We start from the raw sequence: 12,882 nt of genomic DNA, 5'->3' as shown, positions 1-12,882 counted from the left end.
TTTATTAGTGCAGTTAACATACTTCTACTTATTTTTAATGTAAATCATGAAATACTAAGGCTTACAATCTTCTTAAGCCTCAGAAATTAAGTAATGCTTTAGGCTTTTAAGGAAAACATCAAAATTATACTTGCATCTATAAAAATAGTCTGTGGATTGTCTTTTTAAAAATGTTTCTAACTAATACGGTACTATACATGTAGTAGAAAAGTAATCCTTATATGTTCAATCACTTACCATGTACCTACTTAAAATGTGAAATAATTTATCTGATAATTTCTGGGAATATATACATGAAAAATGTATGACCCAAACCAAATTACTTATAGGCCACTCACAGGAATAATGTGTGAAGGCTACATTATAACATTATCAGTGTCAAAACAGAGTTTGTATAGAATACTCTAGAATTATGAGGAAGACATGACCCAGTCTGCCTGGTGAAGTCAGGGAGACTTCATCAAATAGGTGCATGTGAACTGCTTTAAAGAATGTATAGGAATTTATCTAAAGGAAAATGGAAGAAAGGACATTTCAGATAGAGAGCTGCCTTAGCTCAGAGATACTTAAGGTCAGTCATGTTATATGGTGATATTGCTAGCTTGAGGATTTCAGAGGGGTAGAGGTTGACCACCAGTCCAGGTGCTAGATCAGGATGGGGGTTGGTTGCCCTGCTACAGAGCTATAGTTTGGTTCATTGAGAAAGGATGGAATGACAAGGAAGAGAGGACCCTAATGCAGTGGGCCAGGTGGGAAAGCAGGAATAACAGGGGAAAGGTTTGAAAGAAGTGGGACTAGATGTCAGAGGCTTTTAAGAGGTCAGTTCAGTAGAGTTTAGTAAATGATTGGATGTGGGGGTGGGTGAAGAGGAAGGAGAATGAAGGATGATTCTCAGGTCTGTCTTGGCTAACTGAATATTTAAAGGGAAGTCTGAAGCAGCTTTTTGGAGGAGATAATGAATTCAATATTAGTTATGTTTCATGTGAGGGAACTTGGGGAGATACAGGGTAAGAGATCTAGAGGGTAGATGGAGAATCAGGCCTGGCTCTCATATTATCTATTTGGAGACCGTCACTTGGGAATAGATTGGATATTAGCTGAGCTTCAGAAAATGAGATGTCTATGGTCAGTGGAGGGGAGAAGAGAGGACATTCTGGCCTGACTAGTGACATGGTCTTAGAATAACGAGGAGACAGGTATTATTAAATTCAGTGTGTGTTGGAGTAATGCATAAGAAGGATGGATATGGACCTGTAGGGTGAAACCAAATTATGGAGGGAAGGAGTAGAATAATTAAGAGCTGATGTGCTTTTAAATTGTAGAGCCTTTTAGAAAAAGGGAATGAAATCACATGATGAAAAAGCTGTTGAAGTACAACTAATCAGGGAGAGATGGAAGGGGGAGACTGTATGTATTACAGTCAAACTCAAGCAAGTTTTAGCTGCTGTTGTTAGAAGAGATGGGAGAGGAGCATAACAGCCATGATAAAGGAGACTAAGAACAACAATTAAATGGAAATTTATGTTCAAATAATTGACAATCGTATTAGTGATTTGTTTACACTTAACAAATGTTCTGTGTTGTTACCATGTTAGGCTTCTTATCTTTCTTCCTCTTGGCTGTGTTGTCCAAGAAAATATTGCTCTGTGACCCTTGTTTCAGTCCATTTGGTCTTTTCCTTCTGTTCTGCTTTACTCTCATCTTTTTCTCTTTGTTTTTGCTGACCTGCTGAATAGGCAGACAGCTCTGGAGGCAAGTTGTGTTGCTTCAAGAGGAGAGGGGAGAAAAACATGTTCTGCAGTTATGATCCTGCTTTCTTGGCGGGCATAGAAAAGCAGGCTTTCGATTCTAGTGAGAACAACTGCCTTAAATTCTGATGTTACTGTGACTTTAGAACCAAAAAGAAAAAAAGAAAAAAGAAAAAAAAGCAAAAAAGCAGTAACAAACAAAGAAGAAACCTAAGTGAAAGCAAAGGAACTGGAGATTGCATTTATCTCTTTCTCACACTGGTATAGACAATGATCCATGCACTTTGGCTATCATTGTATTTTTGCCATCAAAGTCGTTTATTTGTTTGTGTGTCTGTCTAGTAACAGCAGGGAAAGCATTGTAGGACTACAGATGAGACTGTGGTTGCCAAGCACTAGCCATTGCTTATAGACACAAGCAAATTTCGAGTTGTTCTGGCAGAGCATTTATCTTTAGGTTTAGCAACTGTGGTGCCGCCTTGGGATGACATGGTTTTATTTGTTCTCATAGCTATCTTGTAGATTTAAAAATATATATTGAACAAACTATTTGTTTAGTCCTCCATGAAACAGTTCTTGGCGGGTTAAACCCATGTCTTCTTAGAAACTGTCCTTGCCATATGTTTAGCAGAATTATGGACTCTCAAATTCTAATGTTGAAGTCTTAACCCAGTATCTCAGAATATACCATATTTGGAAATATGGTCTTTAAGGAGGTGATTAATTAATTAATTTTTTTAATGTTTTTTTTTTTCTATTATTTATTTTTGAGACAGAGAGAGAGCATGAGCAGGGGAGGGGCAGAGAGAGAGGGAGACACAGAATCTAAAGCAGGCTCCAGGCTTTGAGCTGTCAGCACAGAGCCTGATGCGGAGCTCTAACTCATGGACTGTGAGATCATGAACTGAGCTGAAGTCAGACGCTTAACCGACTGAACCACCCAGGCGCCCCGTAAGGGGGTGATTAATTTAAAATGAGTCTACAAAGGAAGGCCCGGATCCAATTTGACTGGTGTGCTTATAAGAAGAGGAAGAGACACCAGGGATGCACACACAGAGGAAAGGCCATCTGAAGACACATGGAGAAGGCAGCCATTGGCAAACCAAGGAGAGAAGCCACAGGAAAAACCAGACCTGCACACACCTTGGACTGCCAGCCTCTAGAAGTGTAAGAAACACATTTTTGTTATTTAAGCCACCCAGTCTGTTGTGTATTGTTATGGCAGATATAGCAAACTAATATACTGTATTTTCTAGTTAGTAAGTTTGTCTTTTCCCTCAGCGAATTTTTGGTAGCATATAACTTATTTTTGCTGTACTTGGGAGTATGAGATGTTCTGATGATTCAATGAACCTTTCTCTTACACTAACTTGCATTTACACTTGTAATATTATACCAGAGCTAAGTGCTTTCTGTTCTCATTTTCTTGTTAGTGTGATATGTTTCACTTAGTTGCATTTTTCATTTTTGTAGACATTTTGAGTATGTTTGCTAAAGCTGAAATGAGAATCTCAATAAATTAATAAATACTGATTTAGTGACATCTGTGTGCTTGAACTTTTATTGATCTTCAAGAATGAAATTTTCCAGTGGAGAATAATACATTAGGGGATTTTATAGATCTTATTAAATACAATTTTTAGAAATCTATATCAGAAAGCAGGTTCTCTGATCAACATGAAGACAATATAGTGATGTAGTCAAGAGTCTATGATCTGGAGTGAGCAGACTCATTGGCTCAGCCTCTTGGAAGCTGGGTAGCACTGAGCATATGATAATTAATGATATTAAAGTTTCATTTTCCTCATCCATAGAATAATGGATGTAGAGCACAAATGGCAGGACTATGGTTAATACCGAGCAAGATAATTAATAAAATAACACCTGGTTCATGGTAAATACTCCCTGCATCTAAGCTATTTTTTTTTATTAGATTTATTTTATTTTTGAGAGAGAGAGAGAGACAGAGCATGAGCAGGGTATGGGCAGAGAGAGTGAGGGAGACACAGGAGCAGAAGCAGGCTCCAGGCTCTGAGGTGTCAGCACAGAGCCCTACATGGGGCTCGAACTCACAAACCTTGAGATCATGACCTGAACCGAAGTCAGCAGTCATCAGACTGAGCCACCCAGGCACCCCAGAGCTATTATTATTTTTTTTCCCTAAAGGTTATTGTTTGCTAATTTGAAAAATCATTTTGAATTAATCTTATTCCTCTTAGAATCTTACTGTGATATTAACTTAAATTAGGATTTCTCACCCTTAGCTCTGTTGATATTTTGGGCTGAATAATTCTTTGTGGTTAGGGCTATCCTGTGCATTCAGTATGTTTAGTGGCATCCATGGCTTTATCTATTATATTCTATTAGCTAATACCATGCCCTCTTAATATCTATTGTTAATATGTAAAAATACCCCCAGGCTTTGCCAGATGTCCTCTGGGGCACAAAATTGTCTTTAGCTGATAATTACTGAAAAACACTTGATTGCCAAATAAAAAGTTTTTTGAAAAAAATATTTCATCTATTGCCTGCTTCTTTTTTTTTAACGTTTATTTATTGTTGAGAGACAGAGACAGCATGAGCATGGGAGGGACAAAGAGAGGGGGAGACAAGAATCTGAAGCAGGCTCCAGGCTCTGAGCTGTCAGCACAGAGCCCAATGTGGGGCTCAAACTCATGAACCATGAGATCATGACCTGAACCAAAGTCAGATGCCCAACTGACTGAGTCACCCAGGCGCCCCTCTATTGCCTGCTTCTTATACGAGCTAACCTGATGCTTGATTTATTTTGTTAGTGTTGAGATTTGGTAAAATAGGATTTCTTTTAAAATATAATTAAAACAGGTCAGCCGAGGAGCACCTGGGTGGCTCAGTTGGTTAAGCATGACTCTTGATTTTGGCTCAGGTCATGACCTCATGGTTTGTGGGTTCCAGCCCTGTTTCAGGCTCAGCACTGACAGCATGGAACCTGCTTGGGATTCTCTTTCTCCCTTTCTCTCTGCCGTTCTCTTGCTTGCATGCTCTGTCTCTCAAAATAAATAAATAAATAAAATTAAAAAAAAAAACAGGTCCGCTGAAATGTAACACATAATTTATTATGGCATAAGGCCAAAATATCTTGGTATGTCTTTTTTTTTCTGAAATAATAATGTGTAGCAATGAAAAAGTATAATTGACTTAAAATATTGATCACATACATTTTAATGAAGTTCTCTATTTGGATGAAACAAGTTACAGCTACATCTTATCATAGCTAACTCAAATGTTATCACCAATGGAAGTAATTACTGCCTGATATTTTTCATGTACTGTAGAGCACTTTGGCTAAAGTAGTATTGGGGGGGTTGGAGAGAGAAATTTAAGTATTCATCAAAGTGTGCTGTCATATTTCATTGTCAAATGTGTAGAAAGATGAAGTATGTGGGGAATCTTTTAAATTGCCTTAGAGGCTCTCCAGTCAAATGTATACCATCCTTCTAATTATAGTATAAGGGGAGATTATTATGGTTCAAGAACCTAATAGGAAGTTTAAAAAAAAGTTCAGTGTATATATGGGAATCTCAAAGTATAACGTTATATTAAACCTTGTCTCTAGCATCTCTTTTGGATCAGTCAAAATGATCAGCACCTGTTAATTACTATTAGTAATTAGTTAATTACAATTAGTCCTATGCTGCTTGCAAATTGGGGTGCATCGTTACTGATATACTGGTCTGTGAAATAGGCTTATCTATCTATCTATCTATCTATCTATCTATATCTATCTATATCTATCTATCTATCTATCTATCCATCTATCTATCTATCTATACCTTACTACAATGTAAAAGTCAAGAGATATAGGTACCAAATGGATCCAGATTTCAAGGTTTACCAGATATAATGAGAGATGATTATCTTTCTTATTAAAAAAATTGTAAGTATGGTAACTTTAAGAGCCTAATGGGATGTCCACATGTTTAGTATTTACTATAGTAGGTTTTCATGCTAGGAAGTTACATAACCTTTTATTGTCAAGGTGACAAGCCGGAAAAGAATGTGCTGCCTCTTTATTGCTTATTCAGTCTGTAAGAAAAAGTTTCTTTTGTTGCTGCTTTGAAAATGGTACCCTGCAGGTTTTGTCATAGAATTTTTTTAAAACATCTCTTTTCATTTTGTTGGATACCTTTTCTCTTTGACCAATACTAGCAAGTCTTTCCAACGTAAGGGTATAGTTCTATATAAATATATATTTTCCTTCCTCAGTTATGTTAAGCGTTGATTATTGACTTCGGTAATTTTTTTATCCATATGTTATTTGAAACATACCACCTAAAGATTGGATATGAAATTTTTCTCAACCCCACTTTTTTTCCACTTTCATTCTTTTTGTCTTACAGAGTCAAATTTGAAATCAAGAAGAGAGACAAACAAGGGGTTTTAAATGTAACAGTAGTTAACAGTTGTATAATTTTGCTATAATGATTTTTTAAAAATCATAATAGTACTGTGATACATGTGTGGGGGGAAGAAGTGAGCCTTTGGGTGGACAAGGTGGAGCCGAAAGTGGCAGAAGTTGCACTGATCCTCTGGCTCCAGTGCCAGTACCCTTATGCTCCATCACGGTGTCTGCTGGATAAACTTTTCTCAAAATTGTTGCTGAGGGAGTGAACTTCTGTTACCAATTGCAATGTGCCATTCCCCTTGGTGGCATCTTCCAAAGACTGATAAAGACCGTCAGAGGTTTTGGAGAGTGATGTGGCTCTGCTCCCCACTTTCTGTTTATTTTTTGTTTTATTTTACAAAGCCTTGAGGATCTCTCCTTCTGGTGCTGAAAAACACAGCAGCCAATTTAGGAGGGAAATATTGGAATAGGAATATTGAATATATGAATATTCATAATATTGAAATATGAATCCACATTTAAACAGCTAAGTTTCAGATATGGTGGGGTGCTCAAAGAGGGAATATGTGAATAGATTGCTGCTTGCTTTCTGAAGCTTCATAATATCATAATATCACACACACATATACAGAAACACATAAATACTGTATATATAAACTATATATTATATATAACATATACAATATGTGACATATATATGATATATACTATATATGATATACAGAAAGTGAAATATTCTAGTACTTATTATTTTTGTTATTGCTTTTTCCTACACACTCATCATCTTTAAAATAGTCTCCACTTCAGAAATACTGTCTTTATATTGTATTGTACTAGGAAGTAACAAAACATTATTGAAAAATTTAGAAGAAATCACGTGTCATTTCTTTCAGCAACAAAGGCTGAGTATTTTGAGTCTGCTTTCTACCACAGACACAATATTTGACCCCCTATCCAAGGACACAGTATATTATAAACTCCGGAATAGAATATCCTCTCGGAAACTTGGGGAGCATCATGTCAGACTGAGGAGTGATGCTCAGATAAGAGCCAGCAGTAGTTCAAACTCTCAGTAACAATATCTCTCCTATCATCTCATGAATCAGACATTGTCTGAGTGGAAATCAGAAGATAATGCCAAAGAGACATCAGATGTGCAGAATGTTCTATTCTGTAGAGTAAAACTTGTTAAATTTCACTCCTGTTTAAATCTCAATTACTGAAAGAAGCAAATGGTGAAAAATTATCTCATTTATTCTTGAAGCTGAAGCTCTTAACAATTAATTAATAATGAGGATTCGAATCAAATTAAAGAGTTGTTTTATTAAGCTTTTGTCTTTAAACAGAGTATACATACTCATTGATACAGGTATCATTGGATGGATGGATGTCATTAGGTATATAGATACAAGAAATTTTCCTTTCTAGGTAAACATATTAAAAAATCTATTCCAACATATGAACTGTATGCTGTCTATGTGCAAACCATGTGATTCCCTTATTTAACAAAGGATTTCATTCAGCGTACTGTCCTACCCTAACTCCAAACTTTCAAAAGTTTATTTAGAAATTTTTTTAATTTGTAAAACTATATATTTCTCAGTTTCCACACTTTTTAGCAAAATCAGCATTAGGATGCACAAGAAAATATTTTTTGTGTTTTTTTTACTTTTGTTCATGGTTATGCCAATACCTGACTGCTCGAAAATCTTCATTAATAATCATTGCCTCTTAAATAAAGTCCTAATTCCTAAGCCTCTAGTCTTTAACCTCCGTAAGGGCAGATACCTTGTGTGTCTTCTTTGTGCCTACTATCGCCAGTGCTTGCTCTTTTGCCTGTCTTATAGTAGGCTCACAGAAAATATTTGCGAAGGAATAAATGGCACAACAAAACACTCATTTATCTGACCTACTTTCCCAAGGTGATCTCTCAGAATTTATCTTCATATATTCTATGTTTTAACCCAATTAGCTATTTTCCTTGACTCCTTACATATGTCCCACTTTCTTCCATGCATTTTAGGTGCTGCTTCTCCTTGAGATGGCTTGCCCTCATATCCTCAGGCTCCATTTTTCCTATCATTCTGAGAAGGACCAGTTCAAATCACCTATAATTTCTCTAATCTTCTCATTTAGAATTTTTTTCTCTTCTAAAAACTCCCTGAGCACTTTATTTCCATTTCTTTTACTAAATTTCTTTCTGTTTTCTTTTGTATCACAGTTACTGAATATATCCTTTCTCTCTTCTTGAGGTAAGTGAGTGTAAGAGCTGGAGAGGGTCTTAACTCCTCTATCTTCTAAAGCATCCAGCCCAGGACCTTTAATGTGCTGGGTGCTCATTAAATGCCTGTTGAAGGAATGGACACATGGCTTCTTTGTTCACACTTAACTATAGAATCGATTCTTTCTTTGTCCCTTTTCCCCCTAAGTATCTTCAAAACTTCCCACAGCTGTGATTACTTAAAAGTCCAACAGAACTTGTCTCTTAAAGATATCTGAATAATAAATTTTGGGGCACCTGGGTGGTTCAGTTGATTAAGCATCTGAATTCAGCTCAGGTCATGACCTCGTGGTTCAGGAGTTTGAGCCCCTCATCAAGCTCTGTGATGACAGCTCAGAGCCTGGAGCCTGCTTAAGATTCTCTGTCTCCCTCTCTCTCTGCCCCTCCCCCACCGGTGCACTGGTGCTCTCTCTCTCTCTTTCTTTCTCAAAAATAAATAAACATTAAAAATTTTTTTTTAAAAAGTATAACTTTTGGTTCCAGATATATGACAAGATTGAATTTGAATTAGGAGAATCTTAACTTCTATGACTGGCTTTTCTAAAGACTGGTTGAGTGCATTTGCATCAGAATTGATGATTAAAAAAAATCATATCATATGCAGAAACACCTAATATGGTACACGTCAAGAGTAAGTGTTCAATAATTACTCCTTTTTCCATTTCCCATTATTATGTCCTTTCTCCTTTCTCTTTTTCTTTCCTTTTCCTTCCTATCCTCCTTTTTAAAAATAGTAATTTTCTTAAATAAATCTTAATTCCTATTAAACTTTCAAGTCCTTTTGAAACTTTTATGATCTTGATTTTATGTTATATCAATTTAGCCTTTTTCTTTTATGGCCTTTGACTTCCCATATACAAAAACTGGAAGAAAAATCTATTTGCTTTGTATTGAAAAGCAGAAGATTAAAAACAAAAACAAAAACAAAACAAAACAGTGCCTTAAGCTCCTAGGATGAAGTATATAAATAAAAACTTAAATATAAATTAGGGGCGCCTGGGTGGCGCAGTCGGTTAAGCGTCCGACTTCAGCCAGGTCAGGATCTCGCGGTCCGGGAGTTCGAGCCCCGCGTCGGGCTCTGGGCTGATGGCTCAGAGCCTGGAGCCTGTTTCCGATTCTGTGTCTCCCTCTCTCTCTGCCCCTCCCCAGTTCATGCTCTGTCTCTCTCTGTCCCAAAATAAATAAAACGTTGAAAAAAAAAATTAAAAAAAAAAACTTAAATATAAATTAAAATAATGTGTAAAAAGTATAATTGGTTGGCAATATCTAGTTGTGCTGCCAGCATCTACTTCCTGCGTCCCCTTCAGAAATTAAGTGCATACAGAGGCCAGATCTAGACACACATACATGGTTAATTCATTTTCAAAAAAACATACAAAAGCAATTCACAGAGAAAGGTAGCATTTTCAAAAAATGCTTTTAGAACAATTAGCCATCCATATATAGCATTGATCCATACTTTGCACTATATCCAAAAATTCACTCCAAAATGGTTCACAGATATATATGTAAAAGTTAAACTCTAAGACTTTTAGAAGAAAACATGGTAGAAATTTTTGTGACCTTGAATTAGGCAATGGTTTCCTAAATACAACTACAGAGCACAGCTCATAAAATAAAAATGGTGATTAATTGGCCTTCATCAAAGTAAAAATACCTGCTCTTCAAAAGACACTGTAAGGGAATGAAAATGTAAGCAGACTACTTGTAGAGAGAAATTGAAAGAAAATAATTCCAAGTCATATACCTAATGAGATTCTTTTATTCAGATTTTATAAAGAAATCTCAAAACTCAATAATTAAAAAAAACAAACATATATACCTGTTAAAGTGATTAACAGCAACAAAATGATAGTACCATATAGTGCAACTTGATCCATACATTGCTAGTGGGATGCGAAATAGTCACTTAGGAAAACTGTTTGACTGTTGATTAGAAGGTAAACTTACAGTTACTACATGACCCAGCAATTCCACACTGAGTATTTACCCAAGGAAAGTGAAAACTTATGTTTACCAAAAAATACCTGCATGCAAATACTTATAGCAACACTTTTCATAATCACCACAAACAATAATCACTGCAAAGTGTCTTTCAACTGGGAACTGGGTAACAAATGGGTGGAACCATACAATGCAAGAGTTCTTGGCAGTTGAAAGTGACAAACTACTGATAAATGCAACAACATGAATAAATCTCAGATTCACTATGCTAAGTGAGAAAAACTAGACTCAAAGGGCCATAATCTGTGTGGTTCTTTTTATATGACAATCTGGAGAAAACAACAGAAAACAGATCAGTGGTTCCCAGGGTAAGGAAATAGAGGGTAAGTAAGATTTTCCACAAAAGGACACAAGGAAACCTTTTGGGGAGATGGACCTATTTTATGTCTTGATTATGTTTGTCTTTGATTATATTAGCTGTGTGTGTTTTCCAGAACTGCTACAGCTATACATTAAAAAGGGTGACTTTGGTGTGATGGAAGTATTTTATATCTTGATTTGGGTGGTGGCTACATGGCTGTAGCTCATGGAACTGTACATCAAAAACAGTGCATTTTATTGAATGTAAATTAACTTTAAAAAAATAATTAAGGGGCGCCTGGGTGGCTCAGTCTGTTGAGTGTCTGACTTCAGCTCAGGTCACGATCTCGCTGTCTGTGGGTTCCAGCCCTGCGTCAGGCTGGGCTGACAGCTCAGAGCCTGGAGCTTGCTTCAGATTCTGTGTCTCCCTCTCTCTCTGCCCCTCCCCCATTCGTGCTCTGTCTCTCTTTGTCTCAAAAATAAATAAAAACGTTAAAAAAAATTAAAAAAAATAATTAAGTATTTTATATTCTTTGGGAAAAGGATATCACTTCTGATTACCTTGGGACCAGAATTACATGAATAATGTTAAATAAACTATGGTTTAAATAGAAGATTGGAGGGTAAAGACCAATGTTAGCACAACTGATGCCGTATCTAGGTCCTGTTATGGATATCTCTATCTTAAGATATCTGAGAGGTGAAGCATTATTGGGGAGTGGGTGTTTCTACTTCGATACAAATGGTAAATGGGCAAGGGAGCTGGCTGAATTAGCCTGCAAGAGGTAAGCTGGCCTTGGCTGATCAAAATGACAATTGATCATCCACTTTGTGGCTTATTTAGTGAAGAAGAGTCATGTCTTGCATGGCTTCTTTCTTTACACTCACAGATTCAGGCAGAAAAATATTCTTTCATATCCTTGCAGACAAGTGAATGTATTGAATAAACATGAAGACAAAAGGAAGAAAAAGTTTGTTTTTTAAGAGAAAAGATCTCCTGTTGTCATATTGCCTTAAGCTGAATCACTCTTTGATACTACTTAATTCAAATGGTCTCTGTTTGAGACCTAGAGAATTTAGCTATTGTTATAAACATTTGAGGCAAATTTTATGATTAAGGGAAACTGAGGCATATCTAATAAAGTTTAAATAATTTGCATAGCTAGTTAGTTGCCAGGTTAACTCTTTAGCTCACGAAGCTTAATGTTTAAGAGCTCAGCCTTAGCTTAAGTTAAGTTCACATTCTTCTCACCTCCCTCAGCCTACAGGAGGTACATCCTTGGGCAAATCACTTAACTAATTTATACCACAGCTTTTCAAATTAGTTGTAATGATAATTCTTATCCCATAGGATTAATTTAAATAATATAAATAATAGTGCTGAGCACATAATTATTGAATAAATTTAGCTTGTTTTTATTTAAAACACATTCTCTTTCTATAGGACTGCCTTGTCTCCCAAGCTCAGACAGATACCACATTGAACATTTTTGCATCAGGGCATTTAGATTGTGTATCAAACCGTGGAGTGGATATTTGTAGATAACAGGATACTAGTAAAGGGTTTAGGTAATTTGTGGCTTTGTGGCTTCGTTTTAAATAAATAGAATTTAAAGAAATCTATAGTTTGAATCTGGGTCCACAGTGAATGAAAGCCCAGTGTTGAGAGTCATTTTTTTATGTAAATGCTCTTTTTTAATTTCTTTTCCTGACTTTCCTTTCCTTCTAGAAATTGATAGTGCATGTGTCTCACTAAGTTTTGGATGATGATAAGCGCATTTAACAGAATTGAGAGATTTCCTATTATTTTACCTACAGATAAATGCCAGGTTCTGGACACAACTGTCTCCTTTTATCACTTTTTTTGCCTGAGGAATTCTGATTTATTTATCTTCTCTTTATTTTATTTTTTTTAATTTTTTTAACGTTTTATTTATTTTTGAGACAGGGAGAGAGAGAGCATGAACAGGGGAGGGTCAGAGAGAGGGAGACACAGAATCTGAAACAGGCTCCAGGCTCTGAGCTGTCAGCACAGAGCCTGATGCGGGGCTCGAACTCACAGACTGCGAGATCATGACCTGAGCCGAAGTCGGCCGCTTAACCGACTGAGCCACCCAGGCGCCCCGTCTTCTCTTTATTTTATACTCAATATTTTTCTCCCTTGC

At 36.4% G+C, this 12,882-nt stretch overlaps 1 protein-coding gene across 2 annotated transcripts in view; it reads left to right on the top strand.

Annotated features, from left to right (window-relative positions):
- The window catches only part of GALNT13 (polypeptide N-acetylgalactosaminyltransferase 13), a 470,520-nt gene that overhangs the window by 74,547 nt on the left and 383,091 nt on the right, over positions 1 to 12,882 (top strand). The window lies entirely within an intron of this gene.

Source organism: Lynx rufus, unplaced genomic scaffold, assembly GCF_022079265.1.
Source record: "Lynx rufus isolate CCGP_SWC_20201006 ecotype Redwood Valley unplaced genomic scaffold, mLynRuf1.p SCAF_2, whole genome shotgun sequence".
Classification (NCBI taxonomy): Eukaryota; Metazoa; Chordata; class Mammalia; order Carnivora; family Felidae; genus Lynx; species Lynx rufus.
Note: the sequence above shows the minus strand (reverse complement) of the source record. Positions and strands in the feature narration are given on the sequence as shown.